The following is an 11,618-nucleotide window of genomic DNA, read 5'->3' on the forward strand; positions in this document are numbered from 1 at the left end:
CCATTGCCCTAGACATGTTCTATTCTCTAATAAAAAAATAATGATGCTTATAGTTTATTATACTTTTGAAAACTTTCTAGTCCTGTATCCCATTCCTCAGAGCTCAAGGTGTCAATGAAATAATCTAATAAATGAATCCTCACTATTCCACTAATTGGTGACACCTAGAAAGCAATCCCTAAGTGACACATGAGATTTCCTTTTTTGATAATAAACATTTTTATTTAAAGTTTTGAGTTCCAAATTCTATCCCTCTCCTCTCCCCTCCCTGAGGTGCTAAGCAACCAGGTAAAGATTATACATGTAGAATTATGTAAAACATTACCATATTAGTCATTTTGTATAAGAAAACTTGAAGAAAAGGAAAAAATGAAGCATAGCTTGCTTCAGTCTATGTTCTAACAATACCAGTTCTTTCTTTGGAGGTGGATAATATGCTTCATCATTAGTCCTTTAGGATTCTCTTGGATTGACATGTGTCATTTTCACAATGATCCTCAGGAAACAATGACTCTCCTTCAAATTTTTTAATCCAACATGGACTTTAATATTGGGAATTTCAATCCATGACAGATTTTTTTTAACAGCCTAGTGTTTATGTTATGGAAGATTAAAAAAAAATATGGAACGCTTCACAAATTTGCATGTCATCCTTGTGCAGGGGCCATGCTAATCTTCTCCGTTCCAATTTTAGTATTATGTGCTGCTGAAGTGAGAACCCATGACAGATTATTAAGGGAGATTTATATTACTGGGGGGAAAGGGAAAGAAAGTAAGGAGACAGTCAGTGAAATAAGGTATTGGGTATAGATGATTTCTTAGATCTCTTCCAATTCTAAGATCCTACGATTTCCCCCATATCACTAGTTCTGCATCTGTTTAACTCTGACTCTGAGCAATGAAAGTTGTGATTGAATCATAGTCTCCAGAGGTTACACTATTAAAAGCACAATTGTTAATAAAGTGGAGAGGGCTGAATATCCTAGCAAACCACCTTACCAGAGGGAATTCTCTTCTTCACTGAAGGGGGGGCTGTGTTTGAAGTGGGAGGAGAGGCTGTTAGAGACCAAAGTTTCCAAAGTGCCATAATCAAGGACTCCAACCACCTGGAGTGATAAGCTCATTATTATATGCAAATTTCTTGATTTTTCTTTCTAGCCTGATTACATTAGTAAAATATTATTTCTAGGTTCTTCCTTTATTCCCTCTTCTCCTCCAGGCTAGCATCTAGGCAAACTTTTATTAATTTGACTTTGGTGGGAGAATGATTACTCCTTTGAAGGAGTTTGCTGTTTCTTCTGTTGTCTCACATTTGTCTTCCTCTCAGCAAGAAATAAAAGGACTTGAGGCAGCTAGGTGGTGTAGTGGATAAAGCACTGGTCCTGGATTCAGGAGGACCTGAATTCAAATCCGATCTTGGACACTTGACACTTACTAGCTGTGTGACCCCAGGCAAGTCACTTAACCCTCATTGCCCCGCAAAAAAAGAAAGAAAGGGACTTAGGAGACACTGACTGACTCCAACTAGGAACTGATATTTTTTCTCTTTAAAAAAGAGTAGGTGTGGTCAGAAAAAAAGGTATTAAGTATTGTTAAGTGAAGTCTTATGGACAGCCAGGTCTGGTCTCTCTGTGTTTTCTAATATCAGATTTATTTTATTTTTATTTTATTTCACTTTACTTTCTTTTGAGGGGCAGCTAGGTGGCACAGTGGATAAAGCACTGACCCTAGATTCAAGAGGACCCGAGTTCAAATCTGACCTCAGACACTTACTAGCTGTGTGACCCTGGGCAAGTCACTTAACCCTCATTATCCGGCAAAAACAAAACTTTCTTTTGAGACATTTCAGATTGGTGACTAGAGAGCCAGCCTCTGAAGTCAAGAAGATCTGAGATTTGGTACCACCTCTGGCACATACCAACTGTGTAAACTTTAACTTCTCATTGCTCTGGGCAATTAAGACTGAATTGCAAAAGAGTTGCTGATTTACCAATTGGTAGATAGAATTTCCTCAGAGAATTCCCTAAACCAGTGAAAGAACAAGTCTGGACCAAATTCCTTTCATTTAATTTTGGTAGCAGGAAAAGGAGTAAGGAAATGAATCCTCAGGTGAACATTGCAAAATAACTGGGACGACAGGTTGTTTGTATAATGAAGATAGTTTGTTTTATTTTTCTTCTCTCCTTCCTCTGGCTGCAGAAATTTTAAAAACATTTAAGTTCTCCCACCTGTCATCCTACATGTGGTAAGAACCAGACCCAAGTAATGTTAATAATCCATCCCAGGGACAGCTACGTGGTTAAGTGGATAGATCACCAACCCTGGAGTCAGGAGAACCTGAGTTCAAATCCAACCACAGACACTTGACACTTACTAGCTGTATGACCCTGGGCAAGTCACTTAACCCCAACTGCCTCACCAAAAAGAAAAAAGAAAAATAATCCATCCCAGAGGGATTTCTAGGACTTGAAAGATAATTGTAGTGAAACTGGCACTTTTTTTCTTCAAGCTTCTAGACCTGTGGGGCATGTTCTCTCAAGAAGGAAACACATCACCTGAGTGCATAAGGGAAAAATTCAATCATTGGAGTCACCATACCCTAGCCTGTTGTTAGTGACAGAGATCCACATTAAGCTAAAAGAGACAAGATGTGGTTGTGACCGCGATGAGGCCAGAAGTCAGCATGAACCATGACCAAAATACGATGCTTCAGACTTCTTCCATCTTCTCTTCTCTTACACTTATCTCCAGCTCTAATCTCCAGCCTCCTTTGGGAAGAATAATGGTGACTTCCACTCAATAATGAATATTCTGACACATCCCAGTGATTTTGAACCCTTGTGGATCACCACCCAAACCCTATTCCCCATCCCCTACCACCTGATTCTAATCCCCACCCCTTCATCTCCAACAGCCTTTCAGATATCTCAAAATGAATATCCAATAGACATCTTAAACTCAACATATGCAAAACAACTCATTTTTCCTCCTAAACCATCCCCACTTCCTACCTTCGTCACTGTAGAGGGCAACAGTATCCTCCCGGTCTCACAATCTACTTGTCCTCCTCAATTTCTCACTAGCTCTCACTCATCCATATCCACTCTGTCGAGGCCTATTGATTTCACCTTCGCAACATTTCTTGAATACACCCCCTTCTCTCCTCTGACTTGGCCATCGCTGTGGTGTGGGCCCTCCTTACCTCATGCTTGAACTATTGTAATAGATTGCTGGTGGATCTGTCTGTCTCAAGCTTCTCCCCACTCCAAATCACCTTCCATTCAGTCACCAAAGCATGGGTTCCACCATGTCATCTCTCCACTCAATAAACTCCAATTATTCTCTATTGCTTCCAGGATCAAATACAAAACTCTCTATTTAACATTCAAGGCCCTTTATAACCCAACCCTCCCTATACCTTTCCAGCCTTTTTAAAACTTACTCCCCACCACATACTCTTTCATCCAGTGACACTAGCCTCCTGGCTCTTCCACAAGCAAGACACTATATATTTCAGCTCTGGGCATTTTCTCTAGCTGTCCCCCATGCCTAGAATGCTCTCCCACCTCAATTCTGCCTATTGACTTCCACACCTTCCTTTCAGTCACAACTAAAATTCCATCATCTCTTGGAAACCTTTCCCAAACCCTCTTTTTCTTTCTTTCTTTTTTTTTGTGAGGCAATTGGGGTTAAGTGACTTTCCCAGGGTCACACAGCCAGTAAGTGTTAAGTGTCTGAGGCCGGATTTGAACTCAGGGCCTGACTTCAGGGCCGGTGCTTTATCCACTGCGCCACCTAGCTGCCCCCAAACCCTCTTAATTCTTTTTTTTTTTTTTTTTTGCGAAGCAATGGGGGTTAAGTGACTTGCCCAGGGTCACACAGCCAGTAAGTGTCAAGTGTCTGAGGCCAGATTTGAACTCAGGAACTCCTGAATCCAGGGCTGGTGTTTTATCCACTGTGCCACCTAGCTGCCCCCAAACCCTCTTAATTCTAACAAATTCCCTTGGCTGATTATCTCCTCTTTATCCTCTATATAGCTTGTTGGTATATATTTGTTTGCATGTTGTCTCCACAATTAAATGATTCTTTGAGGGCAAGGACTGTCTTTTGCCTCTTTTTGTATCCCCAGCACTAAGCGCAGTGCCCTTTAAATGGTAAGTGCTTATAGACCAAGTGGAGGCACCTGGTATGAGTATACCTGCCATAACACTGAAAGAACTGTCTCTCCAATACAGAGAAATTCTGACATACACCTGAAGTCCTAACATTTAGCCCACAATAGAGACAGCCATTCCATGGTAAAGGGTTAGCCGTGCTAGGAGCTAGGAACTTTGGAAACTACAGGGGGCGTGATCCCAAGGAGTTTCACAGGGAAGACCGGCCACAGAACTATAGGAGGAGTGGCAACTGAGACTAGGAGCAGAGGTGAACTAAAAGAGAAGTCACAGGTTCTGTCTTCAATTGTAACGCTCCCTCTGGGCTGCTTCCCCAACTCAGCATTCACAGATTTTCATGTTGGACTCCCAAGGGGGTGAGAATTCTCAAAGGTTCACAGGGTATCTGGGGAGTCACAATTGTTGTTGTTGCTGTTGTTGGCAATGATGATGAGACCGAGTTTCCCTCTATAAAAATTTCAACCAGCATAGGAATTTTCTAAATCCTGGCTGTTTCCACCCCTCCTTGGAGTGAAACATCTGAAACACTTGGTGCCAATCTGACTCCTCCCCTTCCCCTTCCTGGGGGCCTTTGGGACCATTGGTCCTACTTCATCTTGCTTACCACTGTTGACCAGCTATAGATGATAGATTAATCAAGGCATGCAAACATCTTACTTTTTCTAGAACAAGCTTTTAGAACACCAGATGAAGCTGTTGGTCTGTGAGTGTGGAATTACCCCTACTCCCAACCCTGAGAGAAGGAGGCCAAAAAATCTGCCAGCAGTTATCCTGTCCCTCGGGTAGTCTGTTTCCTATTGCCTGGGATTCTCCTGTCCTGGAAGGAAAGATTTTTTAATAAAATTTTAAAAAATATTTTATCAGGGGTAGCTAGGTGGCACAGTGCATAAAGCACCGGCCTTGGATTCAGGAGGACCTGAGTTCAAATCCGGCCTCAGACACTTGACACTTACTAGCTGTGTGACTCTGGGCAAGTCACTTAGCCTTCACTGCCCTGCAAAAAAAATGATCAATTCCTCTTTTTCTTATATCATAATCATTTTTGACTAAATATTCTGACTGCCCCTCACCCCTAAGAATTAAATATTTCCTTGTAATAATGAAAAACAGTTAAGTGAAAACAAGTGATACAATAACAGGGTATGCAATATTTTGCCCTTGTAGACCTCTGCCTTTCTGCCAAGAGAAGTACATTTCATTATCTGATATTCAGTACCATTACAGGTTTTTCAGTTACTCAAAATTGGGCTCCTGGTAAGGATTTTTTCATTTATACCACTATGCTTGTAAGGTTGTATGTGTCTCATGTGTATCTAAATAGATTATCTAAATGTGAATCATGAAAAGTATTGATAGATGTCTCTGGAATCTTGCCCACTCCTCTCCAAGGGAGACAAGGCAATTTCTGCATTGAGAGTAGCAGAAGGATTATGAGGCTCTTTGAAGGGTATTAGACTAGAATAATATCTGCCTTCTTCCCAACTAAATCTAGAGGCACAATAAAAAAAAAAAACTTCCTGGTTGCTAGCCAGCTTACACTCACCTGTTTGACACCTTCCCACTAAATGCTAGTTACACAAAAAACACAAATAGTGAAGCTAAAATCCATTTAGTCAACCAAAATAACAAATGGAAATTAGAGAAGTTACAAAGATTAGAAATCCCAGGAAATACACAAGAATGAATGAGCTCTTTAGATGGGAACAAGATGAGATCTTAACTACAAGAGGGACCCCAATCTCACCCAGGTGAAATGTCCCCAAATCTCCAAAGAGGCAAGCTAAAAATCAGAAAATAGATTCCCCTAGAGATCTGCAGCTTCGTAAATCCTTTTTTATCATCATGGATTTAACACTGAAGAGAGTCTACAACCACGCATCTCTCTCCCTGAAGTTTTCACACACCAGCTCAACCCCTTACAAAATCATGTAACTTGCATCAGGACTCTCCAGCAATCTAGTCACATTCCATGTACCCCATGGAGCATGTCAACAGTTGCCATTCATGGTTCTGATAAACCATGTGGGAGCTTTGGATCCTGCTTCTGGTCATGTTTGAATTGTGGCTAAAGGGCTTTAATTTTAAGATGACAAAGAGTCTCTTTATTGACTACAGAGCCAGAAGAGCTAATGACTCAGTGGATATACAACACAGTACAAATGCTCCTCAGCCCCTCTCTTCACTTCTGACTACAAATCATATCTGCCCGGTTTTGAGACACCCAATTTAGCTATAAGCATATGGCATTTAAAGCACATTTACTTCCAAGGCAAGCCAGAGCCTAGGTTTGGGCTGTTTCTTTTGCCTTCGTTCTTTCATGAATTTAGGTAAATGAGTACCTATCCCAAGATAGATTAGATGTGTCTAGGTTTGAGATGACCTTTGGGAGTTTGAGAGGTCTGGAGGTCTTGGGTCCTTTCAGATCATGGATGAATAGAAGTAGGAAAAGAGCCCCTAGCAACTACTCTAGTAATTTTGTTGACTATTTTTGTTGTTTAGTCATTTTTCAGTTGTGGCTGACTCTTCATGATTCCATTTGAGATTGTCTTGGCAAAGATATTGGACTGGCTTGCCATTTACTTCTCTAGCTCATTTTACAGATGAGGAAGCTGGGGCAAACAGGGTTAAGTGGCTTGCCCAGGGTCACACAGCTAGTAAGTAAGTGTCAAGTGTCTGAGGCCAGATTTGAACTCAGGTACTCCTGACTCCAGGGCCGGTGCTCTATCCACTGCGCCACCTAGCTGCCCCCTGATGCCAGATTTGAACTCACAAAGATGAGTCTTCCTGACTGTAGGCCCAATATTTTATCTATTGAGCCACTTAGCTGCCTCTTTGGGGACAATAGCCATCAACAAGAAGAATGGCCCAAGCTTTAATATTTTATTAGCAGATAAGTCTTGGGAATTGTTTGGACAGTACAGAACCAAGGTGAAATGTAACATGCCTAATTAGCAGCCAAGAAAAATTATCCATACTCTGATGATGGTTAAATATCAGCCTTCCAGCAGATCATAACCTTAGTTTCAAATTAAATTACTGAATCCTGTTTTAAGTGGTTCTGTTAATGCTGTGAATCTTTTACATATTGCATTTTGTGTGTGTCACATTCCTGATTCACATTGTAAATTTAGTACCTTTTAGCTCTCTTTTTAAAAAGGGAAACCCTAGATAGCATGAGCCATAACCTAAGCTATAAGTAAAATTGTCTCTGGGATACAGAAGGGGTTGAGGGAGGCTAATAAGCTAAAGAGTATTAGAACAGGAACCTACTAGGTTGCCCAGGTTCCCTAGGAATGAGCATAATGCAAACTTAGTCCCTGGGTATGGACCAGACTGGGTGCAGTACCTCAGCCCCTGTGGGTCTAGTGATGATTCCTAAAATGTATACATACCTCACAGACTTAAAGCTGAAGGGGACCTTAGAGTCCTTAGTTCCACAGTCCCTTAGAAAAGAATCATCTGGGGGGCAGCTAGGTGGCACAGTGGATAAAGCACCAACCCTGGATTCAGGAGGACCTGAGTTCAAATTCGGCCTCAGACACTTGACACTTACTAGCTATGTGACCTTGGGCAAGTCATTTAACCCTCATTGCCCTGCAAAAAAACAAAAAAACAAAAAAAAGAAAGAAAGAAAAGAATCATCTGGTCAAACTCTCTTAAATCAATGGATACCAGCCATTGCTACTACAAAGTGTTGCTATTGATATTTTGGTATCACTTTTTTACCTCATTGAGCTTTATTCTGAGTAGTGGGATTGCTCAAAGAGAATAAATTGTTTTCCAGAATGGGAGGGAAAAAAAAATCAAGTTCATTTTAAGGTTGTTGTTGCTGTTTTAACTCAATTATGTTATCCTTTAAGAGAATTTGCATTTTAAAACAGAACAGTGAAGAGATGATAATGCTTAGGCTTCACACAAAGGAAGGGACAGCTAGGTGGCACCAGTGGATACAGCACTGGGCTTGGAGTCAGGAAGACTTGGGTTCAAATCTAGCCCAGATACTTACTAGCTGTATGAACCTGGGCAAGTCACTTTACTCTGTTTGCTTTAGTTTCCTTATCCACAAAATGAGATAGAGAAGGAAATAGCAAATCACTCCTATACCTTTGTCAGGAAAACCCCAAATGGGGTCATGAAGAGTTGGACACAACTGACCAACAATGAAACACAAAGGAAAGCATTTCTAATGGTGGAATTTCAGACATTTGTTCAGTAGTATATGGGAAGATACCACGTTGGCGGGGGAGGGGGGGGATTGGGGAGAACTCTATCTGAAATCTGGAAACTTCTAATTCATACTTCCAAGCTGACCACCAATTCCATGGGTAATGTAACACTCTCAGGAAGTATGGAGAAAAAGAAGACAGTCTCTCCCCTGCCACGTCCTGCGTATGCTCTGGTCCTAAACCCACTTGTTCTGAATTAACTGGCCCAAAATGTGGGCGCAAGATAGACAGATACAAACATGTCTTAAACCCTTACTACTCCCTTTAATTATGTTTACTGGACCCTGGCTTTCTCATCATATTAAGCATTCCATTGTAACTACTTCTCCTGTATAACATTTATCCTGCACTTTGTTTCCAGCTCTCTTTCAGGGTTGGTCTGACCTTTTAGTTATTACCTTGAATACTGCTTGCCACCAGACATCATTACATGAATATTGAGTAAAACTTTCCAAAAAATGCAAAACAAATCCAATTATTTTCAATCTCTGATTTAAGTACTTGCAGAAAGGTTATTTGTGGGAAAGTATGAGAGGATGATTGCTTAACTTAACATGTACTGGAACTAAATATGGACAATTCAGTCTAACATATCAACATCATTGACTCTTAAAGCCTATATTCTAAACCCAAGGTGATTTAGTGTCCATTTTCTCTAGATACTTGGATTAACAAGCTGGTGTGTATTGCTAGTAACCCTTTCATGTGATTGCTAGGTACAGTGAGATTTGTCGATGCAATGAAAGGTCAAAATGCTTGAGATAGTAGGATTTTCTGCAGCAAATTATTATTGGTCTTGTTGCTTAGCTTGACAAAAATAGAACAAAGGGGATTTAGTTTCTTTACTTTATCACTAGTCTGAAAGGTCTGGAGCAGGGGTTCTTAACCTTTTTTTCTGTCGTGGACCCCTTTGGCAGTCTGTTTAAGATTATGGAACTCTTCTTGAATACTGTTCTTAAATACATGAAATAAAGGGAAACTAACAATTGGAGAAAATAAAGATATCATTTTTTCCCATCCAAGTTCATTAATTCCTTGGGGGATCCATGGACTCCCATGTTAAGAAACCTGATAGAGTCAACCTGAAAATAGCATCTCTGTCAATCAAACATTCTGTTTCAATCACCTCCTCATCTCCATAGTTGAATTATTATTATTATTATTGGTGAAGCAATTGGGGTTAAGTGACTTGCCCAGGGTCACACAGCTAGTAAGTATCAAGTGTCTGAGGCTGGATTTGAACTCAAGTGCTCCTGAATCCAGCCAGTGCTCTATCCACTGCACCACCTAGCTGCCCCACCATAGTTGAATTCTAATGGCTACTGTACTTCTGGAAATCTGAATAATGTGAGTGTCAGGGAAGTCAATAGTGACAGCTATTTCTATTATTATTTCAAATTCTCTAGAAAAAGAATACCCTGACAAAGTTGTCAAATCATATTGTCATTTTGGAAAAAAACAAACAACTAAATTGGGGGTGGGGGAAGAGGTACAAAGAAGTGATCACAGGAAATGCTTTAGCCTCCAGATCTCATTTTCTGCCAGCCAATAAGGCAACAGATCTTCCTGACCAGCAACTTCCTACAAATCACTAGTCTTGGTATTACTGTTTTTCAGTCAGGACCAACTCTTCCTGACCCCATATGGGGTGTTCTTAACAAAGATACTAGAGTGGTTTGCCATTTCCTTCTCCAGCTCATTTTACAGATGAGGTAACTCAGGCAACCAAAGTGAAGTGACTTGACCAGGGTCACATAGCTAGTAAGTGTCTGAGGGCAAATGTGAACTCAGGAAGATGAGTCTTCCTGATTCCAGGCTCTGGCACTCTATCCTAGTTCCCTTGGTGTTACTGAGGGAATCCAAAGAAGAGGGAGTCCATCCCTGTCCTCCATTTGTTCATTAGCCCTTAGCCATTTCAAGGTACAGGCTTTTCTCCTTTAAATGTAAATTCTATCTTCATATTCTGTGCCTTGAATGGATATCAGGTACACTATGCTAGTTCAGATCATTATAGCAAACTCCAGGTTATTTCTACAACATGCACATTTGTGCTTTTTCAGGAGAACTAAAATACAGGTTAAGTGCCTTCTTTGCAATTTGTTAAATTGATATTTCACTTCTCTTTTAAGTCATGCTGCAAATTTAGATGCACAGAATTTAGATTGTTTTCTCAGAGCTCCTTCTGTACCCCGACCCCCAGGCTACATAAAACTGGTTTAAGTAATAAGCCTAAAGAAATAACTGTAGTAAAAACCCTAGTAAATAATAGGTAGTCTTGTTGAGCTCCCCACTTTTTGTCTAGCACTGAGTTAAGGGCTGGGTAGGGCTTTTTAGTACAGGTAAGGCAGACATTTGAAAAAACCATTCAGTGGCGAAGGTCTTACAAGAAGAGATGAGTTAGCGTCAAGCACTTGCTGCATATGTCTTTTAGTAACCCTCTTTCAGGGGGTGTGGAAAATGCGGGATGGTGCATAAAAGAGATGGGAATCCAGAAATAAATTCATGGAAAACAGAAGTCGTATTTTTGAGATAAATTGCTGAATTTCAATTCTGACCCCTTACTGATCATTTAAAAAAAAAAATCTTTTGTATTCCTAGTGCCTGTCACAGTAGCTGGCACCGACTGGGAACATAATAGATTCTTGTTGGATTGAATCTGGAAAAGTTTCAAACTTCTCTTTTAAAAATTTTTCAATTTTTCAATCAAGTGCAAAGAACATTTTTTTAAATTATGCTAAATATCAAGGATGGCTATGTCTTAGTTCTAGGGCAAAAATAGAGGCAATAACTTATTCCTAAGCTCTCATCACTTACAAAATATTGAAGAATTATGTTTATATATTTAAGGGATCATCTCTTGGACTTTCTTTGACCTTTTTAGAAAGAAGAGAGGTGGTGGTGATGGTGGTGATGATGACGACGACAACGACAACAATGTTGATGACTAGAATGGCATTTTAGAAAGAAGCCAAGAGAAGTCAGAGGACCTGGGTTCAAATTTTAATTCTACTAATTACTATCTGGGAGAACTTTAATTAGATGATTAAACTTTCTGAGTTGCATCTATAAAATGGGAATAATAATAATAGCAGCATTTATTTGTCTTGTGATGATCAAATGAGACAATGTTTATTTTGCAAATCTTAAACTGACATGTAAAAAGTCAGTCCTTATCATACTGAGGCTACAGCTAATAGTACCATCTTATAGATATGTT

At 40.1% G+C, this 11,618-nt stretch overlaps 1 non-coding gene across 1 annotated transcript; it reads right to left on the reverse strand.

Annotated features, from left to right (window-relative positions):
* Positions 1-616: 616 nt before the first annotated feature.
* Positions 617-719, reverse strand: LOC122726973. The gene has a single exon (XR_006352963.1). It is a non-coding gene; the product is annotated as a U6 spliceosomal RNA (small nuclear RNA).
* Positions 720-11,618: the final 10,899 nt, after the last annotated feature.

The sequence above is a fragment of the Dromiciops gliroides genome, chromosome 4, assembly GCF_019393635.1.
Source record: "Dromiciops gliroides isolate mDroGli1 chromosome 4, mDroGli1.pri, whole genome shotgun sequence".
Taxonomy (NCBI): Eukaryota; Metazoa; Chordata; class Mammalia; order Microbiotheria; family Microbiotheriidae; genus Dromiciops; species Dromiciops gliroides.